This window comes from Cnephaeus nilssonii, assembly GCF_951640355.1.
Source record: "Cnephaeus nilssonii genome assembly, chromosome: 12".
In the NCBI taxonomy this organism is placed as follows: Eukaryota; Metazoa; Chordata; class Mammalia; order Chiroptera; family Vespertilionidae; genus Cnephaeus; species Cnephaeus nilssonii.
In genome coordinates, this window is record NC_137083.1 from 57,895,274 (window position 1) to 57,913,913 (window position 18,640).

Here is an 18,640-nt window from a genome sequence, read left to right on the forward strand (position 1 = left end):
CGATTAACACACACACACACACACACACACACACACACACACACACACACGGTAACAGCAAACTAGAAACGCAGAGCTGTGGTTACCTCTGCCCTCCCAGGGCTTCCTTTTCATAAGGGGAAACACACAATAAAGAAGATAAATAATTAAAATAATGTTAGATGGAGAAACATGCTCTAGAGACGAATAAAGCCGGGAGGGGCTGAGTCCTGGGTGGAGGGGGACGGGGCTCTGGACAGAGACTGACACAGGATGACTGGGGAAGGCGTGAGACAGTGGTGTGCTAGGGAGACCAGGGAAGGTGAGGCAGCGGGCCGTGCAGTTACATAGAGCACCCGGGCCGAGTCAGGGGGAGTGCCCACACTCTCCTGGGGGCTTAACTTCCTGTGTGAGGTCACCTTTTAATGCTGGTGCGTTGGAACCATCCAGCATCTTGAACTTGGAGTTACCATGCCTTTCTTGTCTTTCATTTTTCCTTCTTTCATCTGGCTTTCTGAATCACATATTAATTGGGTTTTTAAGGACCTGCGCCAAGAACAAGCAAGTGGAGTTAGTATTTAGGTAAATGTAGTGATCCAAGCAAAATCTCCACTCGGCAGAATTCCGAGTGAGAGCAGGAATTTTGCTACAATTTTCAAGCACCACAATTTCAGGGGGAAAACAGATTGTACCTCAGTCCCTAAGCTCAACAATCCAGTAAATATACAATTTAAATACTCCACAGTGGTAATTGAGAATATTTTTGACTTTATAATTGGTGGGAAGTACCATTTCTTACAGGAGTTAGAGAATGAGAGGCGCGCATTAGGATGATAAATTTTCAAGAGAACCTCATAAACTAGGGTGAAAATTAGACTGGGAGCTTTAGTGTCTGGGGTTCTAATTTAACATGCTGTGGAATTCACCTCATCAAATTGTAAATTCATCTCTCACGCCATCAACTGCCTGGGTTAATAAAAACCTGGAGCTTTTCACAAGTTAAATATGAAATTAAAGACCTTTCTCCTTAAATGCAAGCAAGGCATGACCTTAGCTGGGCCTCTTTGATTTGATGGAGGCATTCTGATTAGTGGATCAAATTGCTCTCATTTTTCATAGTGCCTGTTCGACAAACTTACTGCATCTGCTTTTTTAAAATAGCAATATGGTTGATTCTGTCTGGTGCTGGGCGGACTGTTACACCAAGGAGCTGTTCTTCCTATGTTGATTTCATCATCTTTATAAACAACGCCCTTTGCTACCCTAGAATTTGGGATTGGGGTGTTTTCATTAACCAGGTACTTTTAAGGAAGAGTTTTTTCACATGACGACTTTTCAAAAAAGTATGAAAACAATAACATACAAAGTTAAGGCGTTTGGAGATCTGAGCGGCATATATTCAACTATGCAGCATCTCACCAACACTGTTTAAGGGGTTTGCTGTGGTTTGGGAGAAGAGGGGGCATAATTCTCCGGGTGCCCTCACACCTCTTCTCCCCACAGGGACTCTGCTTGGGCTCTGCACTGTGAGCAAAGCACGGTGCACAGAATTCTGGGAGTTGTTGCCATTCCCTAGCTTCCAACCATGGCCTGGTTTTCGTTGTTTCACCATTTCTTTTTTAGTTTTTGGTTTGTTTTACTAAGGAGATAAATATCATGTATATATAAATGTATTAAAAATAGAAACATATATGTGTATTATATGCATAGGTATATATTGTTTTAGCGAGTTTCTCTCACTCTATTTTTATTGTTTTGTTTTCTACTTATATTCTTGTCTTATTTTACAATTTACTTAATCTGTAGGTTCTCTGTTTAGTCCTTGAAGATTTATTATTATATTTCTTAGTGTAACACTTTTAAAATACTAGATTTGAAGTTTCAGTTCTTTTATTGCCAAATGTTTTCCACATAAGTTCTATATGGAAGCTTCTTACACTATGGTATCTCTTCCTTTTTAATTTGAGTTTTTATTTTATTTATTATAAAGGTTGATTTCTTGGTCTTGAAATTCTTATTCTTCAGCTTGTATGTTATTAATACAATTTTAAAATCCTTCTATATTTAAGTTATCCTGTTTCTCACATTGTATGAAAACAAATGAGAAGACGGACTTCAGGTGGCCCACACAGAGTGATCATACAAACAATCACCTACACTAGAACACTCTTGAGGGTCGACAGGAGCTCTGTAAGTAACTTTACTGGGTGGTGGGCATAAGCGGGGACGGCCCCAAGCAAGCTGTGTGCTTGACCACTCGACCCGCAAGGGAAGTCTAGGTCTTCCCTATCCCAGGCACCATGAAGCGCCTGTCCCTAACAGACCCTTCATATCTTCCAAACCCTGCCTTGCCAAAAATACCTACAAAAACAGCTATGTTAATTGAGCACTTATCATTTGACAAACACTGTATGTGGACGACTCTGGAGGGACGAGGCTGTGAGCCTCCTGAAGGTAGATGCAGCCTCTTCCCAAACTGGGCTGGCGCGGCCCTGGGTGTCCGATACTCCAACGTGGCGTTTCCTACGTCCTGCCTGCGGATTTGGGGCCGGCCTGGACAACAGCGGGGAAATTGCCACACGAGAGGGCAAGGTCAGAGGGAGGGTCTACCAGCACTGATCTCTCACTAGTCCCGGCTGGACTGGGTGAAAAAAATACATGACCCCAGGGCAGGGCACTGCAGGGGACCCTGGCAGACTGTGCTCTTGTTCTCTACCTGCCTCTAGCTATTTGTGGATTAATACCTGCACATTGTGTTTATTTGTGGTTTAATAATTGCCACGCGTCCAAAACGGAAACCACACCCACACGCCATGATATTTTGAATTTACTTGTGGCTATAGATGCTTATGGCGCACAGAGGGTTAGCTCTTTTATCTCGTGGACAAAGGCATTTCCTGGTACATGTAGCTCTTCCCCTCATTATGAGGGACTTAGAAAATAAGGCATGTTTTAAAAATGGAAGGTCCATATTTCTGCTGAACACCTTCTTCTTCGACAGAACCCAGCCAGCCAGCCACGGCCTCCTAGATTGCCAGAACTTCTGAGGGACTATTCCACCTCTCCAAACAGACCTGGGCTGCCCCCGAGGAAAGCGGGTCTCTTAGAATAATGATCACTACCGTGCTTTATTGAACCTCAAATGTTATAAATTGAAATATACACCATCACTCAATATTCTACCAAGAAAGAAAAACAATGCTGCCAAAGTGACTGTGGCATGCCATCCATTTCTCAATGTGCCCACTTTTAAAGATATGAAAATGTGCCTCTTAGAACTGATAGAGTGCTTTCTTTTCCTTTAATTTTCCACTGCTTGATTATTAATTTTCTTCCAAGACCCACCACAGCGGGTCTGGAGACCTGCCTGCTGTTGTTCAGCCTGATTCATTACATACCCTCCCGCCCGCCCCACTCCCACGCCAGTGAAATGACATCTCCATCAGGGCCTCCCTGAGTGAACCTTGCAGTTGAAATAACAAAGAGGCGAGGAAATTGCCTAAGGTCAGACTCCTAGCAAATGCCTGAGTCAGGATTTGAACTCAGATATTCTGACCGCAGTCTCACACAGTGAATCCTTATGTTATAGTGTCTCCCTACCTATATTTAGACAGGGCCTCTCAAAAATGTCCTTTTTTGAAGGACATTTCAAAAAATCAGCTGTGTCACAGTCAACTGCAGTTATTGCCTGTAAGGTACTGAGAATGTGGTCCAGACATTCACACAGCGCCCCCCTTGGGAGAACTGCACAAAAACGTCTCGGGGTCCTGCCAGGTCGTTCAGTTTGTTGTCCAGATACATCAAGATTGCGGGTTCAATCCCCAGTCGCAGCTCATGAAAGCAACTAATGAATGCATACATAAGTGGAACCACAAATGGATGTTTCTCTTTCTCTCTCGAATCAATCAATACAATTAAAAAAAAAAGTCTCCAAAGTCTCATTAATCAAGAAAGGCTGTGCTGCTCGGGGCCAACTATTTGCCTTTACCTTAAGGCCGCCATGAATCTGACACCGTGGAACTGACCGTGTTTGCTTCTTTACTGTGACTCCTGGGAAGCCTCATGTTGGGACCCACCTCCAACAATGAAAGCTTGCACTTTATATATTAAACATGACCTTCGTTTCTTTGCTCCAATATACCTACCTTTTCATGTTTGATCTGATTGAATTGAATATACCACTGTGAGTGTCCTTGAACCTTTTTGGAATGGAGTGGTATAACCTGCATATACACAGATGCAGACATCCATCTTTATAAACTTTTAAAAATGTAGTGCTTTCTAGAAATTGAAATGCAGCATGTTAGCATCTACCTATCCTAGCTCCCCATTCACACATTTATGAAAGGCTAAATAAATAAATAAATAAATAAATCCAAAGAAATTATAAAATCCCAATAAAACAACAATAACAAAATAACTGGCACTAGGAATAAAATCTAAAGTTAAGTCCACATGCCAAGTCTTGGTATAGCCACTGAGCACAGCACCCTGGGAGAGTAGAAAGAAAATATACCCTGGAATAGCAGAATATATGTTTTCAACAAGTGTTAAAAAATTCAGTCACCTCTCACCTCATCTGTCTACTAGGATACAGACATCAAACAGATTCCTACGTTACTGTAGAACTATTTTCTGAAATGCTCCCCTCCCCTCACTTCCCCTCTGGGCTTTTAGATGAAGAATTTGACAATGAGAAAGCGATCATGTGAAAGAATTGGTATTAAACACTGAAACTACTGCAAAACCCAGAGAGAAATAAAACAACATAACTACTGAGTATGATGCCAAAAGAGAGGGGGAGGAGGGAGTCCCATACACTGAGCCTATAATTCCTAATTAAATTTATAATTGTGAAAATTGGAAGGGCAGGGAGAAATAAAAAACATTTTAAATTCCATGATATACAGCAGAGTAGGGAAAAATATATCTTCCAAATCACTATAAATGAAAAGAGCAAATATATACAAAAGACATAAACCAGTAAGCGAAACAGCTGTTTTTTGGTCTCTAACTCACCACAAAATATAAACAAAAGGACAGAAATAGGACTGAACTCATCAGTATTAAAACAAAATAAAGATAGTTTCGCTCTACCACTGAAGTTGGACTGAGTTAGAGACGAAATCCAACTACGTCTCTTACAACAGTGAGACCCAAATCAAATTACATAGAAAGAATAAGATCAGAAGGATAGAACAAAATATGTCAGGCAAACAAATATAAGCAGAGGTAGCACTGATCTTATCAAAGGAAAAGTTCAAGGCCCTTTTATATTGAAGCAAAGTGAAATCCATATCTATGTTATAATAGTACTGAGCATTTATGAGCTGATTAACATAACATCAAAATTTATAGAGCAAGACCTAGCTGGTTTGGCTCAATGGGATAGAGCGTCAGCCTGCGGACTGAGGGTCCCAGGTTCAATTCCAGCCAAGGGCACATGCCTGGGTTGCGGGCTTGATCCCCAGTAGGGGGCGTGCAGGAGGCAGCCAATCAATGATTCTCTCTCATCAGTGATGTTCCTATCTCTCTCTCCCTCTTCCTTCCTCTCTTTTTAAAATATTTTTTAAAAAAATTATAGAGCAAAAATCTATTTGATATGTAAGAAGACAGACACAGAACATAACTATAGTGAGGTACTAAAATACCAATATCATCTATGATAGAGCAAGTTGATAAAAATAAGAGGATATCTCTAGGCAGTTTAAACAATGCAATTAGCATCCAGCCAGCATGGCTCAGTGGTTGAGCATCGACCTATGAACCAGGAGGTCACAGTTCGATTCCTGGTCAAGGCACATGCCCAGGTTGTGGGTTCAATTCCCAGTGAGCCTGCAGGAGGCAGCCAATCAATGATTCTCTCTCATCATTGATGTTCTCTCTCTCTCTCTCCCTCTCCCTCTCTGAAATCAATAAAAAATATTAAAAAAATATATATAATTAGTAAAACCGAATTAGTAGATGTAGCAACGTTTTATACCATAGACTTTCAACTCCACTGGTTTAAAAATAGCACATCCCAAGGCATAAATAACATTAATAAAGTTTATACAATATAATTATATAAACCACATTTTTGATAGGGGGAAGGGGATGCAACAAGAATAGGACCACAGATGTTGAATGATTATTCACCTTACTAACTGTAGATAAGAGTTTTCCTACAGACCCCGGGAAACGGGAGGATGTGTTGCAAGGAGAAACACAGGCTGTAAAAAGATCAGAGATGCCTCAGAGCCCGGATGGGTCCATTACTCAGGAAGAAAATACATGTTGAGAACAGACAAAGGACAGGAGATACTTTGATTTGGTTGCTGTGCCTGGACCTGGAACCCTCCCAGGAGTTTGCCTCAGAAATGCTGACCATGCTTGGTCCCAGGACTAGGGGGAGCTGTGTTAAAAGTCATAGCAAATTAACTACCTTGTTATTGGACTTCAAGATCCTGGAAGGAGACACACGGACCAAGGATCCTGCCGCCCTCATCCTGCCTCCCTCCACCCTCACATGTGGCCTTTCTTCCTTATCCATATGCAAACAGCCGGCTAGGAGGGGCGGTTAGAGCAGATGTACAGGATGACCTCCTGCTCTCCCATCCTGCCAGCATTATTGGAATAAACGCTCAGATATCATTCAACCTTGTCTCTGCTTAATTTGGCTCAAGTAGTGACAGGTGGCCCCAAACCATGATGATAAACCCTTTTGCTTTTCACTGTCCCATATGGTAGCCACTAGCACATGCGGTTATTTACATCTAAATTAATAAAAGTAAAGCTAAAAATTTAGTTCCTCAGTCACAGTAGCCACTTGGGGCTATTTTGTGGCTTCCATATTGGACAACGTAGATATTTCTATGCATTTATATTCTCACGGAAAACTCTTTTGGACAGTGCTGCTTTTGGAAAATAGAATTCATGATAACAAGTGGGGACCAAATAGTTAATATTCAATATGCATAATTCTCAATAAAAATATAAAACACTAACATACCAGATTAAAAATGTAACAAAGACCTGAACCAACAATTCTTTCTTTTTTTTTTTAATCCTCACCCGAGGATATTTTTCCATTGATTTTTAGAGAGAGTGGAAGAGAGAGGGAAAGACAGAGTGAAACATCAATGTGAGAGAGACACATTGATTGGTTGCCTCCTGCATGAGCCCCAACCAGGGCCTGGGCCGGGGAGGAGCCTGCAACCAAGGTACACACCCTTGACCGGAATCAAACCCTGGGCCCTTCAGTCCGCAGGCGTACACTCGAACCACCGAGCCAAAGCGGCTAGGGCAACCAACAGTTCTTAAGAAGGAAATACTAATTTTACAAAAGCATATGAAAAATATTAAACCTAATCAACAAAATAACATTTTAATCATCACGTAATAATGATGAGATCATCATTGCTTTATGCTAATGAGCGTGGCAACATGATCACTTGTAAACTGCTGAAGGCAAACATTAAAAACTTGGATTTCATTCCAGAAATCTCCCACTCAACCAGCTAGCTGTGGCTCTTGAACCTGGCTACACGTTGGAATCACTCTGGGGACTTTTTTAAAAATGCAGTGCCTGAGCCCCAAGCCCACAGGTCCTTCTCTGATTGGCTTGGGATGGAGCCTGGGCTTCGGTGATGTTCAAGCTTATGGAGGGTCTGATGTGCAGACCAAGTTGACAGCCTAATCTGGAGACAACGTCAGGGTCCAGGAACAGCAGGAATCCGACCTGATGTGGGACCTTCAGAGCAGGCACTTAAGCCTACTGCTTGGCCTCCCATGTACAGCTCGGCTGGCAGCCTGCTCACCGAGGCCCCAATATATCCATGTGGTGGGCACTCGTCCAGGAACGAATACTCTAGGTGCCGAGGCAGAGAGAGGCTCAGACAGACCGCTGGCCCCAGAGTGACACACGGAGCAGCTGGCTCATTATGCGCTTTCATGAAGAGAACCGAAGTTGCATTAAAGGAGGGTTGGCATACCTGCAGTGGTCCGAATGGTGGGGACGTGGCCGCAGCAACAGGCATGGATCCTGGAGAGCAAGCAGGCAAAGCCACGACGCTTCTCGTGGATGCAGGAATCGGTTGGCTCCCCTGATGTCTTGAAACTCTGTGCCCTCCCCTGGAAGTTGGGTGCAACCCCAGGTAAAAACCAAGGGAGGAGAAACAGAATGGGGTGAGATGGTCCTGAATTGACTAAGAATAAGATCAAGTTTCTTTCGCTTTGGATTTGCGCTCACGATTAAGTGTGTGTGGCCTGGGGTGTTCTTGCTCACTACACATGCATTATCTAGCTTAATTACCACAAGGATCCTAACAGGCACTCCAGTTATAATCCTAATTTTATAGATGATAATGCTTTGCTTCAGACAGAAATTTACATTTCCAACACTTTTTGCTTTATATGCTTTGATGTTACATGACTCAATTCATGAGGGTTTAAACTCATAGATACAGACAACAGATTGGTGGTTACCAGAGGGGAGGGCAAAAATGGGTGGAGGGGGTCACATGAATGGTGATGAATGGGAGCTGGACTTTGGTGGTGAGCCCATCATAATGCATACAGATAACCCATTATAATGTTTTATCTGAAAATTATATGCTGTTAGTAACCAATGTTACTACAATAAAAATAGTTAAAAATGTTTAAAAAAACAAATGCCAAATAAGGTTTTTGTGACTACTATATCTTAGTAATGGGATGTGCCTGGTTTAATGTAAAAGTGTATTTTATGTATCATTTACTGATTTTTTTTGTCTTGACCTCTTACTTTGACTAAAATATCGCTACTTGTTCATTTGTGTGATGTTGCCTTTGATGCTTCTGTAAGCATATCTGTTTATGTACAGCTAACTTTTCTACAGTCAGCAGGTAATCCGGGAGGGAGGCAGGGAAGGGAGGAGGGGGGAGGAAAGAAGGAAGAGAGAGCAGCTAGAGAGAAAGGAACAGAAACTCAATCACTGTAAGAGGTTTTTTAATATATCAGTATGAGTAAGTTGGAAAAAAAGGGAAAATAAATGATTTGATTAATATGATTAATATGATTGAATTCATACATACCTCAAATTTCTGTGCCTTAGAAGGAAAACACCTTCTTTTGTATACTCATTCAGAGTAAAACTTACCGTAAACCAGGGATTAAATGAAGCTTCTTTTTCCAAAGAAGTTTATCTGTCAAAAATTTATAGCAAATCTCACACTAAATAGTGAAGCTTTAGAAATATTCTTTAAAAGTCAGAAGTGGATAAGGACGCCCACTGTCATGGCTTCTATTCAACAGTGTATTGGAGCTTCTTTCCAGAGCAGTTTTCACAAAGAAAAAAAATGAAATGAAATAAAAAAGAAGAAATCCTATCTAATAAAAGAGTGATATGCAAATTAACCATCACTCTGCTATACATATAAGCCACGCCCACCAGCCAATCAGGAGCAAGTATGTAAATTAACCCCAACCAAGATGGCTGCAGCCACGGAGAGAGCAGAAGACTTAGGTTTCCCCGGCAATGGAGGAAGCCAAGCTTTCTCCTAGTTTTAAATGATTTTTTATCAATTTGCAGTATTTATTTATATATTCTGGTTATTAATTCTTTGTTCACTATGTGTATTGCAGATGTCTTTTCCCTAGTTTTAAATTAAATGTAGGATCGGGCCTAAATGGGCAGTCGGACATCCCTTGAGGGGTCCCAGATTGAGAGGGTGCAGGCTGGGTTGAGGGTTTTGTGCACCGGGCCTCTAGTAGAATAATAATAGGAATGGGAAAAAAATTGCCATTTTTTTAATAATATTATCTGGATGGAAATCTCGAAGTTAGCTACAAATATATTGTTAGAATTAATACACATGATATTTATAGAAATGAACCACATTCTATACACCAGTCACAGAAAATATAATCTTAAAGAATCTTCTATTTTTAATAACCAAAATAAAATGCACATAGGCATAAATCTCACTAAATTACACAACTGTGTAAAGGAATTAAAGAAAAACTATACAAATGAAGCAATTTTACAGAAGAAAGGATGATCCAATATAAAAAAGACAAGTCTCCCCAAACTTATGAGTTAAATGTAATTCTAGTAAACTCCAAGTAAGTGCTGTATAAAGTTTGATAAACAAATTCTAAAATTACTTGAAAAGAAAATGTGAACAGCCAAACTAATTTTAAAACTATCAAAGGGCACGACTTGTCCTACCATGTTTTAAGTCTTATCATCAATGGATTGCAAATAAAAGAGTAACATGGAAAGCTCAGAATCAGATCCATGCACTTATGGAAACAATACACGAGAGGACTGGTCTTCCAGATTAGAAAGGAAAGGGATGGGACCACTGGAAAAACATCTGAGACCTACCCAACACTGTGCACAGAAGTCCATCCCAGGTATTGCATAGGCCTAGATGGAAGAGCAAAACTTTTTCTTTTAATAAGGCATTTAGAATACTATCCAGAAGACTAAATAAGAATTCAGAAGACATAAAAAGTACAAACCATAAAGAAAAGGATTGACACATTTGGCCATGTTAAAAAACATTTATTCATTAAAAGAGAACACTTTTAAAAGTGAAAAGACAAGAGGCAGCCTTGGAAAAGACATCTGCAATACACATAGTGAACAAAGAGCTAATAAACAGAATCCTACATAATAAAAAGGTAATATGCAAATTGCATCACTCCGCTACGCCCACAATTGGGCCAGCTGGAGGCACGGGGGGCGGGACTCAGGGTGGCCGATTGGCTGGCAGTAGGAGCTGGGGGCGGGGACTCACAAGTCCCCGCTCCCCGCTCCTCCTGCTGGCCTAAACGGCCGGCGCTGCTGGAGGACCCATGGGGCCGGCAGAAGAAGCCGGTGGCGGAATTCGGGGTGGCCGATTGCGTGGCTGCCAGCACCAGTTTTCCGCCAGCAGCAGTTTTCCTCTGGCCACCCCCCAGATCGGAGCGCTTCCCGAGTCCCGCCCTCAGCCTTCGAGAGGCGCTCTGATCGGCGGATGGTCAAAGGAAAACTGGTGCTGGCGGGAGGTGCTCTGATCGGCGGGTGGCCAGACGAAAACTGCTGCTGGAGGAAAACTGGTGCAGGCAGCCAGGTGAAGGAAAGTCTATTGCACGAAACTTCGTGCAACGGGCTCCTAGTATATAAATAAATACTGCAAATTGATAAAAATCATTTAATTTAAAACTAGGTAAAAATAGGCAATTCACAGAAGAGAAGCCATAAGTTGCTAATCATCTTATAAAAAATGTTCAAACTTAACAGTAATCGGAGAAATTCAAGTTAAACACTACAGTAAGTTTACATTAACAGCCATTGGGCTAGCAATAAAATGACTGTCAATTCCGCTTGTGCGTGAAAATGTGGAAAATGGAAACTCACTCACATGTTGGTGAGGGCATATTAGAGTAACCAATATAGCAATATCTGGTAAAGTTAAGATTTGTATACCTATAACACAGCAATTCAACTTCTAAACGAGAATATTTTAGCTGCATCCTTTGTAGTAGCAAAAAAAAAAAAAAAGAAGTGCAAACTACATTAGCATTTATCAACAGGAAAGTGAATAAATTGTGGTATATTCTTACAATGGAATATTGCACAGCAGGGAGAATTAAAACAAAAACAATCTACATGGATTAATCCTGTAAACATAATGCTGAGAAAAAAGTTGATTGCTGAATATACACAGTAAAGAAAGTCCCCGATTTAAATGATTCAACTTACAATTTTTCTAACTTTATGATGCTACCACAGAGATGTCCATTCAGTACAAACTGGCCAGGCTAAGCTTTGTTCAGTAGGTTAGGGGTATTAAAAGCATTTTCAATTTACATTTTCAACTTAAAATGGGGTTAGCAGGATGTAACCCCATTAAAAACCAAAGAGCACCTATATAATATGAAGTTTAAAATCATGGTGAATAAAAGTATATATGGTTTAGAGATAGAGACATATGCACCAAAGTCTATCAAATTGAGGAAGGTATTCTCTATTCCTGAATTTTTATCATGAATCGATGTTGGACTTATCAAATGCTTTTTCTGCATCAACTGATGTGACCATTGGTTTTTCTTGTTTAGCCTGTTATTACAGTGGATAACATTGGTTGATTAAAACATTTAAAAAATCTTGTCATCCCTGGGTTAAACCCCACCTGATCATGGTATATAATTCTTTTTCTGGATGACTAAAATTTATTTACTTGTATTTTGTTAAGGATCTTTACAGCTATTAGTATATCCATGAATGATATTGTCCTGTAGTTTTCTTTCTTTAGACTGCTTGTCTAATTTTGGTACCAGGGTAATAGTGGCCTCATGAAATAAGTTGGAAAGTATTCCTTCTTTTGCTATTTTCTGGGAGAGACCACATAGAATTGGTGTGAATTCTTCTGTAAACATTTGGTAGAATTCTCCAGTAAATGTATCTGGGCCTGGAGATTTCTTCTTCAGAATTATGAATTCTGTAATTCAATACACTTCTTCAATTTCTTTAATATAATTATAGTTACTAGAGGCCCGGTGCACAAAATTTGTGCACTCAGGTGGTCCCTCAGCCCGGCCTGCGCCCTCTCACAGTCCAGGAGCCCTCAGGGGATAAGCAGGCCTACGTTGGCAGTCAGACATCATTAGTGCTGCTGCAGAGACAGGAGAGGCTCCCGCCACTGACGCTGCACTCGCCATCAGTGAGCCTGGCTTTTGGCTGAGCAGGGATCCCCCTGTGGGAGCACACTGACCACCAGGGGTAAGCTCCTGCGTTGTGTGTCTGCCCCCTGGTGGTCAGCGCGCATCATAGCGACTGGTCATTCCACCGTAGGTCAATTTGCATATTAGCCTTTTATTATATAGGATTCAAATTACCTATCCCATAGTGGGTAAGTTGTGGTAGTATGTGTTCTTGAGGAATTGGTCCATTTCATCTAAGCTGTCAAATTTACGTATATAGTATTGTTTATAGTAGCCTCTTATTATCCTTTTGATGTCTACAGAGTCTGTAGTTTCACCCTTTGCTTCATTTCTAATATTGGTAATTGTGACTTTTTTTTCTTTGTCAGTTTCACCAGAGAGAAGTTATCAATTTTATTGATCTTTTTAAAGAACTAGTTTTTTGTTTTCTTGGCTTATCTTTATTATTTTTGTTTTCATTTTTCTTGATTTTTAATCTTTATTATTTCCTTCTGCTTGTTTGGGTTTATTTTATTCTTTTTCTAGGTGATTGAGATAGGAACTCATTGATTTGGGAATCCTCTCTTCTAGTGAATGCATTTAGTGCTATACATTTCCCTTTCAGCACTGTTTTAGCTGCATCTCACAAATTCTGATATAGTATATATTTTTTAAGATTTTTATATTGATTTTAGAGAGAGAGGAAGAGAGAGAATCATGGATGTGAGAGTGGTACATTGATTGGCTGCCTCCTACACGCCCCCTACCAGGGATCAATCCCAAAACCCAGGCATGTGCCCTGACCAGAAATAGGACCTGCAACCTCTCAGTGCACAGGACAATGCCCAACCACCGGAGCCACACCAGCTGGGGCTGATGTGATGTATTTTAATCTTTTCCCAGTTTGTTATATTTCTTTAATTACCTTGAGAATTCCTCATAGACCCATGAATTATTTAGGACAGTGCTATTTGGTTGACAGATGTTTGGAGATTTTCCTGTTATCTTTCTATTATTAACTTTTAGATTCCATTGTAGTCAGAGAACAAACTTTGTATGGCTTCAGTTCTTTTAAATGCACTAAGGCGTTTTTTTGATGGTCCAGGATATGGTCTGTTGTGATAAATGTTCCATGAGAACTTGAAATGAATGCCTATTGGGCTGTCACTGGAGGGAATGCTCTATAAATGTCAAATCCTATTGGTTGATGATGTCGTGAATTCTACATCCTGGCTGATTTTGACACATAGGGTGGGAAAGGTAGAAATGATGCCTTATTAATGCTGGGTGAACGTGGAAGTTTAGAGTCCCCACTAGGCCTCCACTGAGACCACCTTGGCTGGGAGGGCAAGGGGCACTCCTTTCTCCTCTACGGGAGGGGAGGGGGGTGTGAGGGGTGGGGGGAGGGTCCTGACACCTCAAGGAGATGGTGGAAGTTCTGGGTCTCCTCAGACCTTCTCTGATGCCACTGATGGGAAGGGGAGGAGGTGCCTCATTACTACCAGGTAGGGAATGGAGGTTCAGGCTGAAGTAATCCAGTTACTGTCTACAAGCTTTCTCTCCTGCTAGGCTGCCGCCTTCCTTGTAGGTGGAGCGCGCAGGCTTTCTGTTGAAGTCTTTGTTGATGGCACGGCTAGTGTTTGAGGTCGCGGCTCCTCCAGCACCCAGCTCAGGGTAATGGAGGCAAAAGGAAAACCAGCACTGTGCTGTCCCTCAGGTCCCGACATCTCTCTTCTCCCTTTCACCTCTCAGTCTTCTTATGTTCGCTTTATATGTAATTTCTAGGATTTTAGCTGTACTTAGTAGGAGAAACAAGGAAAAGTGCACCTCCTCCACATTGTCTGAAGTTGTAACTGTTATATCTTCTATTGCATCTAAAATATGTCACAATAACTTTTTAAAAGATGAGATGTTGCAGGTGAAAGTAACTATTCATTAAGATGTTTGGGGCACAAGGCCCACTCTCTGGTTTCCTGCTTCCCCAGAGAGGACTGCCTCCTTTTTCCTGCTTAGCCTGGTCCTCCTCCCCACATCCCGCCCCCATTCCCTCCCACCAACCCCCAGAAAAGAACTGTGTCCGGCTCCTGCTGAGAACTGGGCTGTGGAAGACAGATGACTGCAAGCCATGGTACATCCACATCCCAGTCAAGGGCGGGGGGGGGGGGGGGGGGGGGGATCATTAAAGGGGGTTTGGATATGTTAAAAGGGGAAGTCTTTAGAGGGTTTTGTTATTTAAAATATATAACAATTAGCACAGCACTCCTGACGGCTCCTGTCCCCAGGAGTCCTCTAGCGCAGAGGATTCCAGGAGAGACCATTTACCAACCCAAGTGGATGTGCTGCAGTATTTTAACAACCAGGATAATCTCACTGGCACATATCAGCTGAATGCCAGCCTTACCTATAACTACCCCATATTTTCTTTCTGCAAATACTAGTAGCAAGTAGTGAAACCATCAAGATTATTAAAGTTGTTTAAAACATTTCTAATGGCAGGCAATACACGATCAGAGTCAGGAAAGGGTGAAATAAAAAAATATCTCATACTTTTTATTCCTTCACACTGCTAAAGCTAGTCAAGAACCATGAAAATTCCGTTAATTAACTCCCTCTGAGAGATGCAATTGATATCATGTTTGGCACAGCTAAGTGGAACTCTACAATCCTGTCATAATCAGAAGAATAAAATATTTCAATTCCCTAGAGTATACACTAATGTTATAAATGGACACAGTGAAATTTCAAGAGCACAATCCCAGTTGGATATATCGAAAAATCACAGGGTGGAATAAATGGTGATGGAAGGAGACCTGACTTGTGGTGATGAACACACAGTACAATGTTCAGATGGTGTGTTGTGGAGTTGTGCACCTGAAATCTGTATAATTTTGTTAACCAGTGTCACCCTAATAAATTCAATACAAAGGCAAAAAATAAAATAAAAAAAAACCCAAAAAACAAAAATCACATTGCACATAGCAACGCAGAGATCCTGGGAGACTGCCATCGGATCTTTCAGGCAGGAAGCAGCTGGAAAAGTCATTAATGGCTGTGGGAAAAACAAATTCCTTTTCTAAAAGTTAAGAATAACTTACATAAAAAATAAACACTATTCAGAGAATCACAAAAGAAATTGATTGAGAGAATTAAGGCATACAGGACATTCTTTTGTAGGTAGATGGCTGTGCAAGAAGCAGCCAGGATCCATGGCCAGGCGAGACACAGGAACTGGACGTGATCGGAGCAAGGTTTCCATGTCAGTATACAATGTCAAGTACTGGCGTACTTCCGGCCCTGAGGGATTGGAGGGAGGGTGGGTTTGGTGTTGGAACCTGGGTGACTGATGAGTGATATCGTGTGTCTTCTGTTGTGCAAGGACCCTTTTTCATATTGAAGTGACATCTTGTGTTGTGCTATAAAACATGAAGAAAGATACAGTACATATAGTTAACACCTTGCTACACTAAACAGAGAAAATAAGCATTGCATGATGTAAGCACCAGAATAATATTTAGAGTTATAACAAACTTTAAAGAATATATGACATTCAAACAGGAAAAACAGAGGGTGAGGTTCAGAATATATCATGTGTGTGACTGGACAAGCCTTGGGCTGTGTAGACTTGCACAACCACCAGGAGGTTGCTATAGCAAGCAATTCCTATGCTGCTCTTCTACGCTGCTCCTAACCACAGTAACAGGGACCTGCCTCATATTCTTTCACAATCACGCATAAGTAGGCTTAGCATGTGCATGGGTGCGCACACACACGCGCACACACACATGCCTTGTAGTCCTTCCTAGAGAAACCTTATCTACTGACCTCCAAGGTTGCTTGTTTGCCAAGGAGAAGACTCCAAGGATGAACCATGGAGCTAGGTTCCTTTGAGGACTGTATTAAGCAAGAGGAGTTTGGACGATAGAGACTGAAGGCAGACGCATGGTGGCCACAGAAGAAGCCAAATTCTCCCTGGGGAGAAAGCAGTGGAGTAGAGGTTGAGAAAGTGAGGAAGAGCATTCTAATGGGAGTGAAAACATGGAGGGACCTATATCATAAGATATCTATGTCATAAGATCAATGGCAGTGAGAAAAGTACTGGAGACAAAAAATACTGCCATTTAAAAAATGGAAACAAAGATTTACAAACCAGTATACCTGATGCTAAACTTGAACAAATTCGAGTTTATTAAAGCAACTAGAGGCCCGGTGCACAAAATTTGTGCACAGGTAGGGTCCCTAGGCCGGGCCAGTGATCAAGGCCGATCGGGATCTTCCAGCTGCCAGCCAGGGCCTCCCTTCCCTAGTTGCCAGCTGCCAGCCCAGGCCTCCCTTCATTCCTCAGCTCCCCCTGGTGGTCAGTGCACATCATAGCAAGTGATCAAACTCCAGATCTCCCAAACTCCCAAGGGGACAATTTGCATATTAGGCATGCATACACACACACACACACACACACACACACACACACACACACACACATATATATATATATATATACTAGAGGCCCGGTGCATGAAATTCATGCACGGGGGTGTGTCCCTCAGCCCAGCCTGAACCCTCTCCAATCTGGGACCCCTTAAGGGATGTCCAACTGCCCATTTAGGCCCGATCCTGGTGGGATCGGGCCTAAATGGGCAGTTGGACATTTCTCTCACAATCCAGGACTGCTGGCTCCCAACCGCTCACATGCCTGCCTGCCTGATTGCCCCTAACCGCTTCTGCCTGCCAGCCTGATCACCCCTAACCATTCTCCTGCCAGCCTGATCAACACCTAACTGCTCCCCTGCTGGCCCGATTGCCCCTAACTGCCCTCCCTGGCTGGCCTGGTCGCCCCCAACTGCCCTCCCCTGCAGGCCTGGTCACCCCTAACTGCACTCCCCTGCTGGCCTGGTCTCCCCCAACTGTCCTCCTCTGCTGGGCCGGTCACCCCTACCTGCCCTCCCCTGCAGGCCTGGATCCCCCCCGAACAGTCCTCCCTTGCAGGCCTGGTCCCTCCCAACTGCCCTCCCCTGCTGGCCTTGTCTCCCCTACCTGCCCTCCCCTGCTGGCCTGGTCTCTCCAAACTGCCCTCCCCTGAAGGCCTGAATCCCCCCCAACTGTCCTCCCTTGTAGGCCTGGTCACCCCCTAACTGCCCTCCCCTGCTGGTCTGATTGCTCATAACTGCCCTCCCCTGCAGGCCATCTTGTGGTGGCCATCTTGTGTACACATGGAGGCAGCCATCTTTGACCACATGGGGGTGGCCATTTGTGTGTTGGAGTGATGGTCAATTTGCATATTACTCCTTTATTAGATAGGATAGATGGTTTGCATATTTAGAAAATACTATAATGAGAGATACATGTTGAAAAGGATTTGTGAAGGAAAATTATTTCTGATGAACTTAATTTCCCTTTTACTATGGCAGAGGTCAACAAAGTATAGCCCATAGGCTAAATCTACCTGCCATTTTCAAAAAGCCCATCTTTTGTGCAAGCCCACTTTGTCCCCAGCTTATGAAAGCAGCTAAGCAGAGCCGGGCCCCTGAGCCAGTTCAGAGGACCTTCCCTTCCTCTGTGCTGCCTCCCCGTGCTCGAGCACAAGCTTAATAAAATCTGTCTGAAAGCTTCTCTGAGGTTTCCTCTCAATTTTTACCTTAGGGAACCCAAGAATCCCAACATGGGTAACAGAATCACACACCACGTAGACTTCGCCTGGGATTGAGTCTCTAGAAACTTGTTATAGGATGCTCTTCTTAGTCAAGTCCTGGGTCCTATTTTTAAAAATTTTTTATTTACTGATTTTAGACAGAGGGGGAAGGGAGAGACAGAAACACTGATTTATTGTTCCACTTATTAATGCATTCATTGGTTGATTCCCAAATGTGCCCCAACTGGGAATTGAACCTGCAACCTTCGCATATCAAGACGATGCTCTAACCCAGTGGTTGGCAAACTGCGGCTTGCGAGCCGCAGTTTGCCGCTCTGTTGACTAATGAGTTTGCTGACCACTGCTCTAACCAACTGAACCAC